Genomic DNA, 14,615 nt, shown 5'->3' on the forward strand with positions numbered 1-14,615 from the left:
ATTCTTCCTGTCTTAATACATCATTATCTTTGAATGAAAATGAGTTGCTTTCCTTCTATGAGAATCTGGGAGTACTTGTTTAAAAAAAAAAATTTGTACAAATCATAGTAAGACTGAATATCGAGGTAATTTTATTAATATTTCTTTGCTATTAAGTTAGTAAAAGTAATTGAAATGCTGATCTAGGGTATTTGCTAAGGCATGATACCCACTCTAGGTTAAAGCTAGATTCAGCATTAGAAAAATATGAAATTCTTGGTTCTCAGCAATTTTGACATAAAAGATAAGATTGAGCTGCATTGGTTATACTTGCTGCCTGATCACAAGGTGTAAAGAGATGATCAAAAAGTTGGCAAGCCTTACATGAATTTGGTATGGATGCATGCTAATAAAAATAAATATGTAGAAGCAGGAACTTCTCCTAAAGTTGACTTATAGGGTGACTGTTTTAGCAGGTAGAGTTATAAAAAAAATAATGAGGGTGTCAACTTGGGGAAAATTATATTTGTCACTGTCTGATTCAGGTTGTAAGGTCCTTTCTGTTTATTTTGAATAGAGTCATAGGAAATATTTTTAAAATGAAATCATGCATCCAAGGTAGAAGATGCTGGTATTGTTTTGGCTCTGTTTTCATGCCACATTGGAAATGAGATAGCACTTTGGATGTTGTCCCAAAAAAGAGTAGTCAAGCAATTTGATTTTTACAGACTGATACTGACACTTATTTATGGCCAGAAAGAGTGAGGCACCTTCTATGGCTTTAACTTCTACCCCACTTTATCTGGTGGATTGTTAAATTACTTCTCATTACCTTATTTTCAAAAAGCAGAAAGACCGTGTACGTTATGAAGATAGAGTATGAGAAATTGAAGGCAGTGTCGAAGAAATTAAGTACTTTTAAATAGTACTCAGTATGTAATAACATATCAGACAGCTGGCTCCTGCTCCCTCTGCCTTGCAACAGTTTTCAATTTGTTTTAAAGACAGTAGGACGACCCCTAGAATTTCTTCAAATGAAATGTAGATTAAATTTTAAGGCAGCAGTGCCTGATCCAAATGACTATTTGTGTCCAATCCTAATTTCATGTAAAAGGTCCTATGGTAATTCAAGAGACAAAATATCTCCTTAGGCCCTAAGATCCTTTAGCATTTTAGGTGTATTATTACATCTAAATTCCAGCAGTATGTTGGAAGCACATTTTCTCTACTTTTGTTGCTTTTCATCCATTGCTTAAAAAGAATGCTGCTGGTTCTATTATACTAAATACTTCAGTATGTGGATGTGACCAAAGAGAAATCATGCTTAATGATATAAGCTAATAATGAACAGCATAGGACCAGCTTGATTGTATAGTTGTGCACACAGTTTAGGAGAATGAAATATGTGCTCACTTACTGTAGAGGACTGTTGTTTTGTAAGAATAATTTCCCAGCTACGGGAAAATAAATTTTAAATTCCTGGCATGTCTCTTCATCTGAAAATTCAGGGGAATTTAGAGCTGCATGTGAAGTTTGTGGCTTAAGCCCATCTCTGGGGAAAGTGGAAATGTTGATGGAATAAGTCAGGGTAAAACAATGACGGCTCATCCATTTAAAACAAGGTAACGTTATTGCGAGGTATCTGGGAGGATCTGCTGGGAGAGGGGATTTCTGCTGACCCAGTTTTTGTCCTCTGATGCATATCTCTCTGTTCTGAAAGGTAGGCACTGAGCTGGCTGACTTTTGCACCTTTGCACCCCTCTGTAACTGGGGACAGGATATGCTGTGTGTCATTCTCATGCTCTGGATCTGATGTCTTCATGCCAGGAATGGTGGCCAGTGGCAGTGACCTAGGTCACTTTTCTCAGCAGCTGCTGAGCCTCTGGCCTTCTACCGTGGGCCATTTGCAGCTTTCACATCCTCCTGTCCGGTCCTCCAACTCATTTCATATAGCACAAGTGCATTCTGGCTCTTTGTTCTTGCATGAGAGCTTTTCTCACACTTCAGGTGCTGGGAAAAGGGGAGTGCATGGGCCAGGTTTCTTCATGTGTCACTGCCAAGTGCTGCAGGTAGACAGGACATTCTATGACCTTATTCTTGCTGAGGGGTGCAGAGTTATGCAGGATGTTTCTCTCCTTCCTGATGCAGACGTACAGTTGCTTTCCAGTGAACTTCTCACTTTTCCTGCAGAAATTTCCATGGCTACAGTAGTATGTAAACTTCAGAGTTGCTCAGACCCCTATTGCAGAACATGCTTTGTACTAAGTAAATTGTGTTGAATTTAGAATCTGCTGGCACTAATTGAAATAAAGAAAAAGAAAAAAAAAACAACATGGAGAAACAATTAAATATATTGCTTGCTAACTGCACAGAAGATGTATGTGTTCTATTACATCTCATTCTATTATTTTTGTTCTTTGGTTAATAAATATAATAAACATGCTCAACTTAAATACATTACTGCAGGATGCTAATACAGTGAGGATATTGAATATAATAGTTGTCTTGGAGAAATAGTCCAACAGAACAAATGAAAAAATACATAAATAAGTTGGTATGATTCAATGTAATTATTCTGTGTAAAATTTCTAGAGATGATAATTATTACTCAGTTTTGTTTCTCAGAAGTCTTGAATAGCAAGGTAGAGGATTGGAGGACCGTCACTGGAGTCACAGACCAGTAAATAATTTAAACCATCTGTAGTGAATTTCACTACAGCTTACTTTAAACAGTCAGTTGTTTATGATATGGAAACTCTTTCCTAAAAGCACAGATATTAATGAGTAATGTATTTGTGCTTTATTGAGCTACATATTTGTTCTGATTTGTAACTATCATTATAATTTATCTCAACTTGTTTAGGCTTTGATTACCTGTTATTTGTCAAAAGATTTCTGCAAATTTTATAAGGGGGAAAAAAAAAAGAAGTTATGGGAAATGAAATATTTAATGCAAAGCAAGTTTGCTATACTTTTCAGTACAAAATAAAAATAAATCAGTGACCGTTCCATCAGTGCTGGATAAAAATGCAGAACTAATCAATCAACATTTTTTTGGTATTCTTTGATAAAGGTTTCAGTATTGCAATTGAAATCAGCAAGCTTACCTGTTCAACACAATTTTCAGAGAGATTGCACCTGAGCTCTGACCTGTAAATGTATATTCTTTACATAGGTTACTGCTTTTCTGCTGCAAATGCTCGAAGTTGGAGTGAAAAGGTGAAATCGTGTGCACCTGAAGGCCTGGTTTAAGCTTTGCATTTAGGTTGTCTGAGTTCATTATGAATGTGGTACATGAACTCTGAAGTAACAGTGGAGAGGTGGACCACAGCCATATGTTGCTGTAAACAGGAGAAAATTTAAAGTATGCTTTTACTTCACAGTGCATGTACCGTGCTCTGTGGATGTCTTCAGTAAATCATTTTTGTTTTTTTAAAAGCAGGCTGCAGTTGATGCTGTTTCTTACTGTTTCTGTCATTTCTGCTGTTGACCATTGAAAGACATACCAAAAGTGTTTAATAAGAGTCTGTTTTATTTATGCGTATGGCAGATAGCTCTGAAGTTTCCTCCTTAAACCTTTGTAGGGGCTTGTCTTGTTTGTGTTTACCGTATGTTTTTAAGGATATTATTTCTGAAGATGAACTTTCTTGAACTTTACAGGCTTCACTGGATTTGGGATTTTAAGCTGTCATTATATTCCATTTCTAAAATACGATTGAAAGAGGCCTGTGCTCTAATCTTTGTATTTTTATGTATGTTCCAAACACCCACTGGGAAACTTCACAGCAATACGTCTAAAATGTGTCCTAGCCTAGAGCTTTTTTGCAAAATTTGCATACAAATTCACAAATATGAGCCACGTTGAGAGATGGTACTCATTTCAATCCCAACAACGTTGTGCCAAGTAACTCCTTGTCTGTACACTTGTATTGTTAATTTTTTTTTCCACTTAAGTGAAAGGCAGGATAGACGAGTCCTTACACGAAGCTTCATTTCACTTTAAGTTTAGTGCTTGAAGGCTGTGCATCAAGGCATTTTGTACATCATTAGTTTGTTCCTTGCCAGACTTCGTGATACCCACACAAATATTGCCATCTGGTAACTTCTGCTTAAAGCAGCTGTTGTTGGAGTATTCCAGAATTTTAATCGTTATCTAGATTTCTAAATGAAAAGCCAAGACACCTTTCACCTCAGTGCAAACAGAGGAGCTTATTGGATTACAGGGCTGCCCTACAGACTGCCTGTCTCTGCTTTGCCTTTTACCCATCCATGTTCTACTTAGGAGGCTCTCCAAGGTGATAACTGACTTGGCTGGGATAGCTTTCTGCGTATCATCTGCAAGGTAAGGAGTGTTTGCAATTTTGACTTAAATTGTATAGAAAGAAAACAGGAGTGGAGAGTAAAAGAGAGTTGTCCACTCTGCTGTGATGGTCTGGGAGTTGTTTGGGCTCTTAGTTTTAAGGCAGCATCCAACTGAATTGATAGTAAATATTATTTATTTTGGTGTAATGATTCTTAATAGCCTGACATTTCTAAAACAAGCTTTCAGAATTTAGGAGGTATGGGTCAGATTACAATGAAATACTGAAGCAACTTGGACAGCTTTGAAAGAGGTAAAATTACAAAGGACCGGTATGCAGAATAATTTTCTTGGAAAGATGGAAACCATGGAAAGATATTGATTTTAAAAAAAAAAATGCAGGAGAGGGTCTACTACAACTGATATGTAACAGGTGTAAGAATTCTGTCCTCCAGTTTTTTGAATCACCAGGGAATTTAACTTTTAAGCTACAGAAGTGATTTCATAGGAAATGCTAAGTGATATAGCAGTGAGAAGTAGTATTCACTACAGACACTGAACTTGGTTATTGCTCTACCAACAGAAGAGTGGATTTTCCTCTAGGGAATTCAGCAATGGTACTTTTATTGCATTTTTTTCTCCCTGTCAGTGGAGTTTTGCCATTGATACAGTATGTAATTGTGAATCATAAGTTGTAACTATAGTGAACAACTGTATATTGCTGAAAATTATAATTTCTCCTAGGAGTCACTGGAGGGGAAAAAGCTGTAGGACTTGCTGCTATAGTAGTGGGTATAATATGGCCCACGATATATTCTTGTCATAGATGAATAATATTGGTGTGGGATTTCTGAAAAACACAGCAGAATGTATCTAAGAAATCAGTGGGTGCATTGAAAGCATGCTTAACATGAAAGAGTTTGTGTATCACTTCTCCATTGTCTGTTTGTACTAATGCCTGAAACTGACAAAGAGAAGCCCGCTCCCCTTCAAAATTCTAAAGAATAAAATTTGTTTCCCTAAATCTTATAAGCTTTTTTCTGTGTTGGAGGTGTTGTTATTTTTCACATCTTTTCATACTGGGCGAAGACTGTACTCATCTTTGCCACATGGTGCTTAAAAATCTCCTGTTGTGAAGATTGGGATACTTTACTAGGAACTGCTGCTAGAGGATGTTCTTTGGGAGCAGTTTGTTTCCATTGTGGGCACTGATGTGTGCAGGTATGACAAAAGAAATGATTCTTCTGTAACTTTAAACTTAAGGTTTTTCCACATTTGTGGCAGCTAAGGAAGTTATGTGGGCTGGTTGTCTGGCTGTCCTATGTAGAGCAGGAGATAGATGGGATATGTGTCTCTGTAAATGCTGCTTGATATGCCATTGCTGATGTCTTCTGTCACTGGGGCAATGCATTTTCTGTTCCTTTTTGTAATCTGCCCACTCACTTCTGGCAGGGCAGTTTGGATACCCTTTCGATTGAAGCTGTGCTGCTTTTTCACAAGGCATTAAGGAGCTGGATCTCAGTCCTAGGTTTTCACACAGCTATCATCACTGATTTTGTTCAGATGAGAATACAATTCAAGAGTGAGCCACGTTTATCCATTTATCCTCACAGAAACAGCACAGGAGATGAATTTGGATGAATATTCTGAAACAGTATAGATGAAGACAAATGCTCTCTGTATTCTCCTTACTTATGTTTAATGCATATTATTTATTTTGTAAGCTTATCAGTCCAGGCAAGAGAATGGATTTCTGTAAAGCACTTTGTTTTCCCTCTTCTCTGGCTTCACTGAAGGCAGAGACATGCTGGAGGCACCCACACTCTCTTATGCATATCTACTGCTGTTTATCAATCAGAGCTAAAGTCAGCTCATCAAGGCACTTTGCAACCTTTGTAATTTGCAGTTGCTGGTGAATCTTTTTCCTTCTAGCATATAACTGATGTGTCCCTATTTTATTAGGGATTCAATAAGACATTTTTCTCAAATGTTCAAGTGCTTTTGCTAAAAAGAATAATTATAGCTATTATGCGAAGGAAGGCTGTGAGATGGGGAAAAAAAAAAAAGTATAAAACCTTGTTTGGAAATGAGGTGATATTAATAATGCAATTTCCATGAAGTTGGGAACTTGACCAAAACAACTTAAGTCCAGTTTTTGGATAACTTGAATTTTTTTTTTTTAATAAAAAAAAAAGTTGAAACAATTGAGAAAATCACAATGCTGATTTTAAACAGGAATTGGCTCACTCACACTTGAGTAAATCAATAGTTAATTCAGTGAAAGAAAAGATCATTCTGGCAGTAGAAAGACAAATATAAATAGGAAGAGAACCAGCTTAAAATCTTATCCTTCGTGAAGCTCCATGCACATGCCAAGACTGACATTTCTTGATTGTTTTCTGTGTTGGAAAAGACAAAAACAATATGCCTCCCATTGTTTTTTTTGTGTGCCTCGAGTGTCATCTTGGTATGAATTACACTGATGCATACATTCTGCTTGTACTAGAAATCACAGCATGTTGCAGGACATTCTGATGACTTATGAGCTCTGCAGAAAGGAAGGAGCCTGCAAAGGCATGGCATTTCATCAGTACTTAGCTTCCCCCAAAAGAAAACTTCTGATGGGCCAAACATAAACAAGAAGCTGTCTCTTTCAAGAGCCATTTGAAATTGAGTTTATATATGCTACACCAATAGCATTCTGGCTTGTGGATTGAAATTAGACCATTGAAGATGCCTGATTTTATTAGATCCACTTGTATAACATTTATATTTCTGTGGGTTTTAAAATAGATAGGTACATATGACTTTCTGAATTGGATTAGACTATTGATTGATGAAGTCAGATATCTTGCTTCCTACAATGGTCTTAGCCTAATACTTCAGTACTTCCCAGCTGCAAATAACAGTATTCAGCTGTAGCCAATGGAAAAATATTGAAGACAGAAAGTAAGTTGTGCCTGTTCCTATCACAGTTTCAAGAATTTAAACAACCTGACCATATTCATTGACTAATGGCAAACACTGCCTTACAAATGTAGCTCCAAATATTTCCTTTCCTTTTTAAATAACATAATTATATTTTATAGGCAATTAGTTTTTTTTGTAAAAGCACAGAAATATCTATTGAGTTTGAACTGCAGGTTAGAAAAATGGAAATTCTTTCCTCCCTGTCTCTTACATAATCAAGATAATGAGATATTAACCAAGTATATCTCAAAAATGAGAGAAGAAGAAACTACAGCTTGCTACGCCAAGTGGAAATATTTCAGGTAGTAGATTTTATTTGATTGCAAATCTGTCGGCTTGAGCCCTTAGCCACCAGCTATAGATTTAATCAATGACTGGAGTTGGATGAATAATTAAATTTGATCTGTTTTCTTCCAGCTTGTGAAATCAATGCTAAGGTTCCAACTTCTTCACGTATTTATCCACACTGCTCCTGAATCCTTTTAAAGCTGTGCTCGTCTCCCTTCAGGATTATCCCTGAAGGTTCCAGCAATATGATCAGGTCCTGCTTAAATAAAAGCAATCAGGAAGGCTGCGCAAGGGCAAACCTGCAAAACTCAGTCTTGATGTTTCAGTCTCTGGCTTAGGTGGATACAGAAATGATGTTGTAACAGTGCTGATGTGAATTGCATAGTTCCCATGGACTTTGAAAAGAACATGATTTCTGGTTCCAGTTCTTGCATTTGAGAATGTAAAATTTGGACTTGTTCATGAAGTTCTGAAATGTTTTCTATGCCTGTCTCTATCTCATGTCTCTTGCCAGTCAAATGACACAGAATTCAAAGCTGACTAATGTTACATTATAATCATTTGTACGAACGTTGATTCAAACCTTTCAATATCAACTTTATCCTAAAACTTGAGGTTGGTGTGGTTGAAATGTAACTTTAGCATAAGAAATCAGTTTAGACTTTCCATTTAATTCACGTCTTCCTCGTGAAAACATGTCATGACTACTTTGACGCAGGAGAAACTTGCTGAGAAATGCTGTGATTTTGTGGTGGGGAGAGCCATTTGTTTAGAAGTTTACAAAGTCTTTGGCTGTTCTATCACAGTCCTGTCTCCTGGCTATAGGACTATCCTACATTTGATGCTCTTTGTATTTTCAACTTCTGCTTTCAGGTTCTGTCAGACTCAATTACTTTATGGATTAATGTGCTTTATGCCTTTCATTCCCTATTAGATGTCAGTAAAAGCCAAAGGGCAATATTCAGTATAATCTATTTTTGAAAGCTGAACAATACTTCCTTTTTTTGTTTCCTTAATGTTTCCTTAATAACTTTAATGAAGCTGTTTCTAGGTACCTTCCGTCCAGATCCCACTCTTCTCAGTGAACACATTTAGCTACTGACATCAAGAAAACAAAATTATGCATTTTAAAAACAATCAAACTGTGACAGTTAATGGCGTTGTGATGAAACAGGCATAAAGTGGCCATATTGCGGGCAGCAGAAGGCTGATGTTCTTAATTATTCATTTTCATGCTTTTAGGTGCTTGGATTTTGAATGTAATGTAATAGGTACCATTTTATTGCGTTGTTACATTTAGCTCTTTGAAGTGGATTTTGGAATATGTGTGATAATTTGGCTGTTTGTTTTGGTAATCTGGCAACGTTTGGATGAAATGCAGGAACAGTCTGTAAAGTGCAGTGAGCAGGAGGGTCAGAGGGATGTAATTTGCACACCAGTAGAAGGTGCAGCAACTGTAGTTTACAAGAGGTTTGTCATAGAAAACAGGCAGGAAAGCTTCTCTTGTTTTGTTGCCTTGCATTTAGCTTGTTTCTCCAAGTTGCTGCTCCAAGTCGCACAGTAGAGATGGAGTCATCTCTTGTATTCATCCTTACTTCTGTTTCTTCCTTCCCACTCAACGGGACTGTTGCTAACCTTGAAATACATGCTTATGTGGCACAGGAGTAAGAGAACATCCCTGTATCTGTATAAAACCTTTTCTGGACTATGGAGCTACTGTGTTAGATGAGGATGTGTGTACAGGATCTATTTTTCATCTGACTCTTCTGTCACTTGGTGAATTGGAGAAGAATCAAGTCTCTCTTTCTCCTCCAGCCATACCAGTCTGCAACATCTCCTTGTCTCGTAGAAAGAAATTCATGCTTTGAACAATCTGTTTACTGAAAGCAAACTGCATTAAGATCCAGTTGCTTGTAAGTCAGTGGAAGAATTATACATTTCACAACAACTTTGAACCACCTTGTCCTTTTGAGTAATTTGGGTACAGAATTATTCAGATTCACATTTGAGCAATGATTCTCTTCTTTGCGTGGAAATGACTGGAATTACTTCAGTTTAGTCCTTCTGTCTTCAGGGCAAAGATTATAATAAGTTTTGGATTATGATATGAAACTATACAATGCCTGCTGTTTAACTGCAATGGAGAACATTTGTTTTTCATGGATACTGAATGCTAGCATGGATTGTGCTGCTCAGTTCTTATATATCTTACAGACCATTAAATCGCATTCGACTCTGTGGGAAATAGAAACCATTTTGTTCCACGTGCTTATGAAGTCATTAGAAAGGCTGAGGTACATCTGTAATAGCCATCTATTAACGTAATTATTATATTCAATAATAGGCAGCTTGCAGGTTTGGATTTTCTTGATGCTGTCAATGAAAGAACTACTAATTCCAGTCCTTCCAAAAGGACAAGAGCTTTTAACTCCTTTCAGATGTAAACGGCCAGAGATGTCCAGGCCATTCACTCCCTCTGCAATACTCTGCTTAGCAGCACTGGGAGTGAAAAGTAGCTGGTAAATGAACATTTGCTTCAGCCCATTCACATATTGATATTTCACTTGCAAGATTTCTCTCTCCTCTTTAATCCCAGTGCAGACTTTGAGCCTTCTGGCAGAAATACTGAGTGAGTGCTGGGATTGTGAGCAATTTAGGAAGCTAGCCTTGCTCAGAAATGCTACCTGGTTGGCAGTCAGACTCCCCAGAAGGGCTCATTATCATTCCCTAATGTCATGTTCCCATCATCAAGCAAAACAGCTTAATCTAATGCAAACAACACATGCAAGATATTTGACTGTCTGGTTTCACCTATTTGGTATATAAATATTTAAATACTAACTTATGGAATATTGTTTTTCTAACATGCAGCTCTGTGTTTTTCTAAGATGCAGCAGCTAGCCATCTGCCTCAAGTATACAAAAGCACCCATGTTTTCTATAACTCAAGTGTGCTCTCATGTAATGGGGAAAAAAATGTTCTAGTTGCTTTCTGAAAAGTGACAGTAAATAATTCCATTTTCATGCTAGGGATATTGAATTAGGCTGTCTCTTTTGAGTGATGCAGTCTTGCAGTCTCCAAATTGATCCTGTCTCTACAGATCTGTTGAGCACAGTGAGTTGCTGCTGACCTAGCTGCAGGCAGTGTCCATCCCATTCCCAGTGATCCATGAGGAAAAGAATCCAACTCTTAAAATCCTTCCTTGGCTAGGCTGAATTTGGCAGCTTGCAATCATGTGAGTAAATTAGCAACTTCAGAAAGGACTGTTTCAGTGCTCTTTGGAGTAGAATGATCTTATAATTAAAAAAAAAAAATATATATATATATATATATATGCAGTCAGTAGCTGAAAGCCTGACTAAATCAGGTTGGAATTGAATAGTGTCTCAAATTTCTCCTTTTTATTTCTCCCTTTTATCCAAATTAGCAGCTGTTTTCATGAGCACTTGTTCCTTCTCTTATCTAAGAGGTTATTTCTGAGATCAATAGGATAGCATTCAAAATGGGAATGCATTTCACAGAAACACGAGTTGCTGTCATACTCCCATCCTTTTCCCTAAAACCTAGTACATCTTTATGCCATGCTGTTCCTGTAAAATGGCTGAAACAGTTCTTTTTTTTTTTCCTTCCTAGATCTTTTATGGCCACAACATATATTCCATTTTAACATCAACTTTGTGACTGCCAGTCTTGCTACCTCACAGCTATGTAGATTTTCCATGGTGACATGGGGTGTCTTGCCCTTGGGGGGAACTCCAACTCAGTGAGGTAAAACTGAAGCTATGTTAATTGCATAGTCTACCTTATTACCTTATGCTTCAGCCTGCTCTGAGTCATCTGTTGTTTTCTCCTTCTCTTGTGAAGTAATGATCTGTGCTTCCTTTTGTTTTTCACTTATTTCTCAAGTATTAATAGAGCTTTTTCTTGCTTTTTTTTAATTGTTGCTACTCGAACTCATTTTACTTCTTAGTCTCTCTGACTCTGTTATTGCATTCCCATGCCATTTCTTTATATGATTCCTTATCTTAACGAAGAAAAACTTACTTAAGAATAGATACAAATTATTTGATTTCTTTTGTAACTTTTGTAGCAACTACATAATTCTTGATATTCTTAGACTATTAAAATAGTCATGCAATGCCCAAATTAACTTTGTATCTTGTAAATTCTTGTCACAGTGTAAAGGATTTTCTCTTTCATTTTGAGTTTGTCACCGTTTACTTTCACTGCAGCTGTGGTTGTGTGCCAGTGTAGAATGATGTTCCTACTGTGCAGCAATACCGCCTGTGCCAACACAGGTACATGAACATCTATGCCTCTACAAACAGCTTTGCATCTAATATTCACAATTCAATTCCTGTGGTTGTTTTTCCCCATGTCTTAGATGGAAGCAAACTCATCAGCTTGATTAGTTTCATTGTACCTGGTGTCAGTGGTGCTGCTGCTGTTATTATTATGCCTGTGATTTTGTTGAATATAAGGTACATACATATTTTTGCCTTCCAACAGTATCAGTAGGTAAGCCTTTCCTAAGTCATTGTATGACGTTTCTGTAATAGATGTGTGATCCAAGGACAGAAGTTCAGACAAGTTTGACTCCTATTTCCTAGTTTTAAGGTACCTTATTTGAATCTGTAGGTAATCAGCCTCACTTTAGTCTCACCTCAGTAAAATTATGTGAGATTGAACAGCGAGGCCTTATGGAAGTGGTAAAGATTGGAGACTATTGGTAAGGTAGAATTCCTGTGTTTTTGCAAGGAAGCATGTTTATTTACAAAAGTAGTTTATATTTCTGTCTCTTGAGTATGGGGGAGTTTTTCAAAGTGCTGTTTAGCTATGGGCTTCATTAGGAACAGAATCAGTCTGATAAGGTTGTTCTTTAAAAAAAAAACTTTGAGTATTTTGCTGCTGATATAATTATGTCACTCTTTAACCTGTGTACTTTTTCATTAACCTTATAAATGCTACAGCTGGTATGGATATATATGGAACATGACATTTTTAGAAAATTGTGTCTTCACAAGGAAGAGGAGTTGCTGTCTTTAGCTAAATAAGGAGAGCACTGAGTGTTAAAATAAAGATATCCTCAGATTTAGTTTTAAAATATATATATATATATTTCTGGCTTATTTACATGAAGTCATTTAAGACTTGCTTGCTGAGGTGCTGAATAGCTTGCCTCTGCAATTCCTGTATTAGCATGTTTGCAGTTTACGTGTAGGATGAGAGACCTGAGAACTGGGAGCTAAGAGGTAGCAAACAATGTTCTACTGAGTGCTGGTTCAGTGGGAACTGATGTGTGAGCACTCTACACTGTCTCGGGATGACGTCAAAGAGCGTAGCTGAAGTCTACTGCAGCAAAGTCTGTTTGAGTTTGTGGTGAAGCTGCTGAGAACTGATTATTGTTTTACTTCATCTCACACAGATTAGAGTGCTCAGAGGATGCAAAATAAGCATGGAGTGAGCAGCTTTGCTATGCCCATTTTCTCACTAGAAACTGAGGCCAGCTACTCCAGCTGAGGAAGTAAGAGTATGTCTTTACCTCAGCATTTATAGTAACTGATCCAGTGCTGAATGTTCTGTGATATGTGGAGGGACAAACAAGTGTTTCCTGCTCTCCTTTTTCAGCAGCTTTCAATGCCTTAGGTGTGAGACAAGCACCTGAACTTTGTTGAACTCTGTAAACAGGAAAGGCTTTTATTGCCTTCTGAGAAGGCAATCTGAGTAATTTGTTTTATTTGTTACAAAGCATCAACAAGTTTATATCTGATGGTGCAAGACCAAAAGGCACTTGAAACCTTAGATGTTTTCTTTTCTTTCAATTCAAGTAGCACAGCAACAACATTCTCTGATACATTAGGGAAAATACTTCTGAATCTGCACAGACTAGGCATACATGTATTTCCACTGTGGTCAAATGCATAGATTGCTATGCACATGCACAGTATGTGAAAGAGGGATGTTCTGCTTGTGGTAAACAATGCTAATTAGCAGTAATTTTTGTTCTATCATTCAATCAAAAAGATAAACTTGGAATTAACTGTTTTGACTGAAAAGAGGTAGAAGGTAAACCTAATCTGAAGGTCTCAAAGTATTTTTGAACGTATTGAAGTAAATGCATTTACAACTGCAAACCCCAATCAACATGGGAAAATAAAGCCATATAAATGGTAAAAATATCGGGGGGGGGGGGGGGTTGTTAGGGTTAGGAGCCCCCCAACGCTTCATAAAACAGAAAAACTTACAGAACTAACTACAGCTTTTTTTTTTTTCTTCCACAATGTAAAGTTGTCCTCTCTGACATTGTTTTTTGATGGTGGAGGCTGAAGAAACCTTGAAAAACACTTTTGGAACAGGAGAAAAGAGGGTAGGAAGGAGAAAGAAATAAACAATGAGGACAGAATGGAAATTGATGTAAAACCTACTAGCCATAATACTTATTCAATTTCTAGGAAATTCAAGTGACTGCAGGTTGCAGATGAAGAGACAGCAGAGTTATGGCTGTATAGTCTTGGATCACTAGTGAGAATTGGACTATTTTATGAAAGTAAAGAGAATTTCATCTGCCCTAATTCTCAAAAGATAACCCAGCAGAATTCCCATTCCTCTAAGAGTTTCAAGAAAACATGTTAGTTTGTGTCTGATGTATAGAGCCTGGATCTCTCCCATCATGGATTTGCACTATAAAATCTTCATTACCCACAACAGATTCAGTTTGAGGGAATTTGTTTCATACATTCCTAATTATCATCAGCGCCAAGTGCAGGCACGCTAGATTTATATAGAGCTGTGGCAATTGCTCACAGAAACAAGTTACACAACTTACAGAAAGGAGAATAGGCATATTGTTTGCTTGTGTAACAATCAAATTATCAAAAATGGCCTAAATAGAGGGAATTGATCATCTGAAAGTGTTTTTGTAGATGTGAACACCAGGAAAATGCTTTTGCCTGTGCAAAAAATAAAAAAGATTAGAGCCAAGCAATCGAAACAGAATTAGAGCAGAAATGCACACTGTGGGGAATATCTCTCTTGATAATTTATGCTTTTAGATCACAGTGTTGGGCTTGCTTTGACC

The 14,615-nt window shown here is 37.1% G+C and overlaps 1 protein-coding gene across 1 annotated transcript in view; it reads left to right on the top strand.

The window, feature by feature from the left end:
• The window catches only part of KCNK2 (potassium two pore domain channel subfamily K member 2), a 118,415-nt gene that overhangs the window by 6,127 nt on the left and 97,673 nt on the right, over positions 1-14,615 (top strand). The gene's annotated exons all lie outside the window — the stretch shown is intronic.

The sequence above is a fragment of the Tympanuchus pallidicinctus genome, unplaced genomic scaffold, assembly GCF_026119805.1.
Source record: "Tympanuchus pallidicinctus isolate F22 unplaced genomic scaffold, pur_lepc_1.0 scaffold1, whole genome shotgun sequence".
NCBI classification, from domain to species: Eukaryota; Metazoa; Chordata; class Aves; order Galliformes; family Phasianidae; genus Tympanuchus; species Tympanuchus pallidicinctus.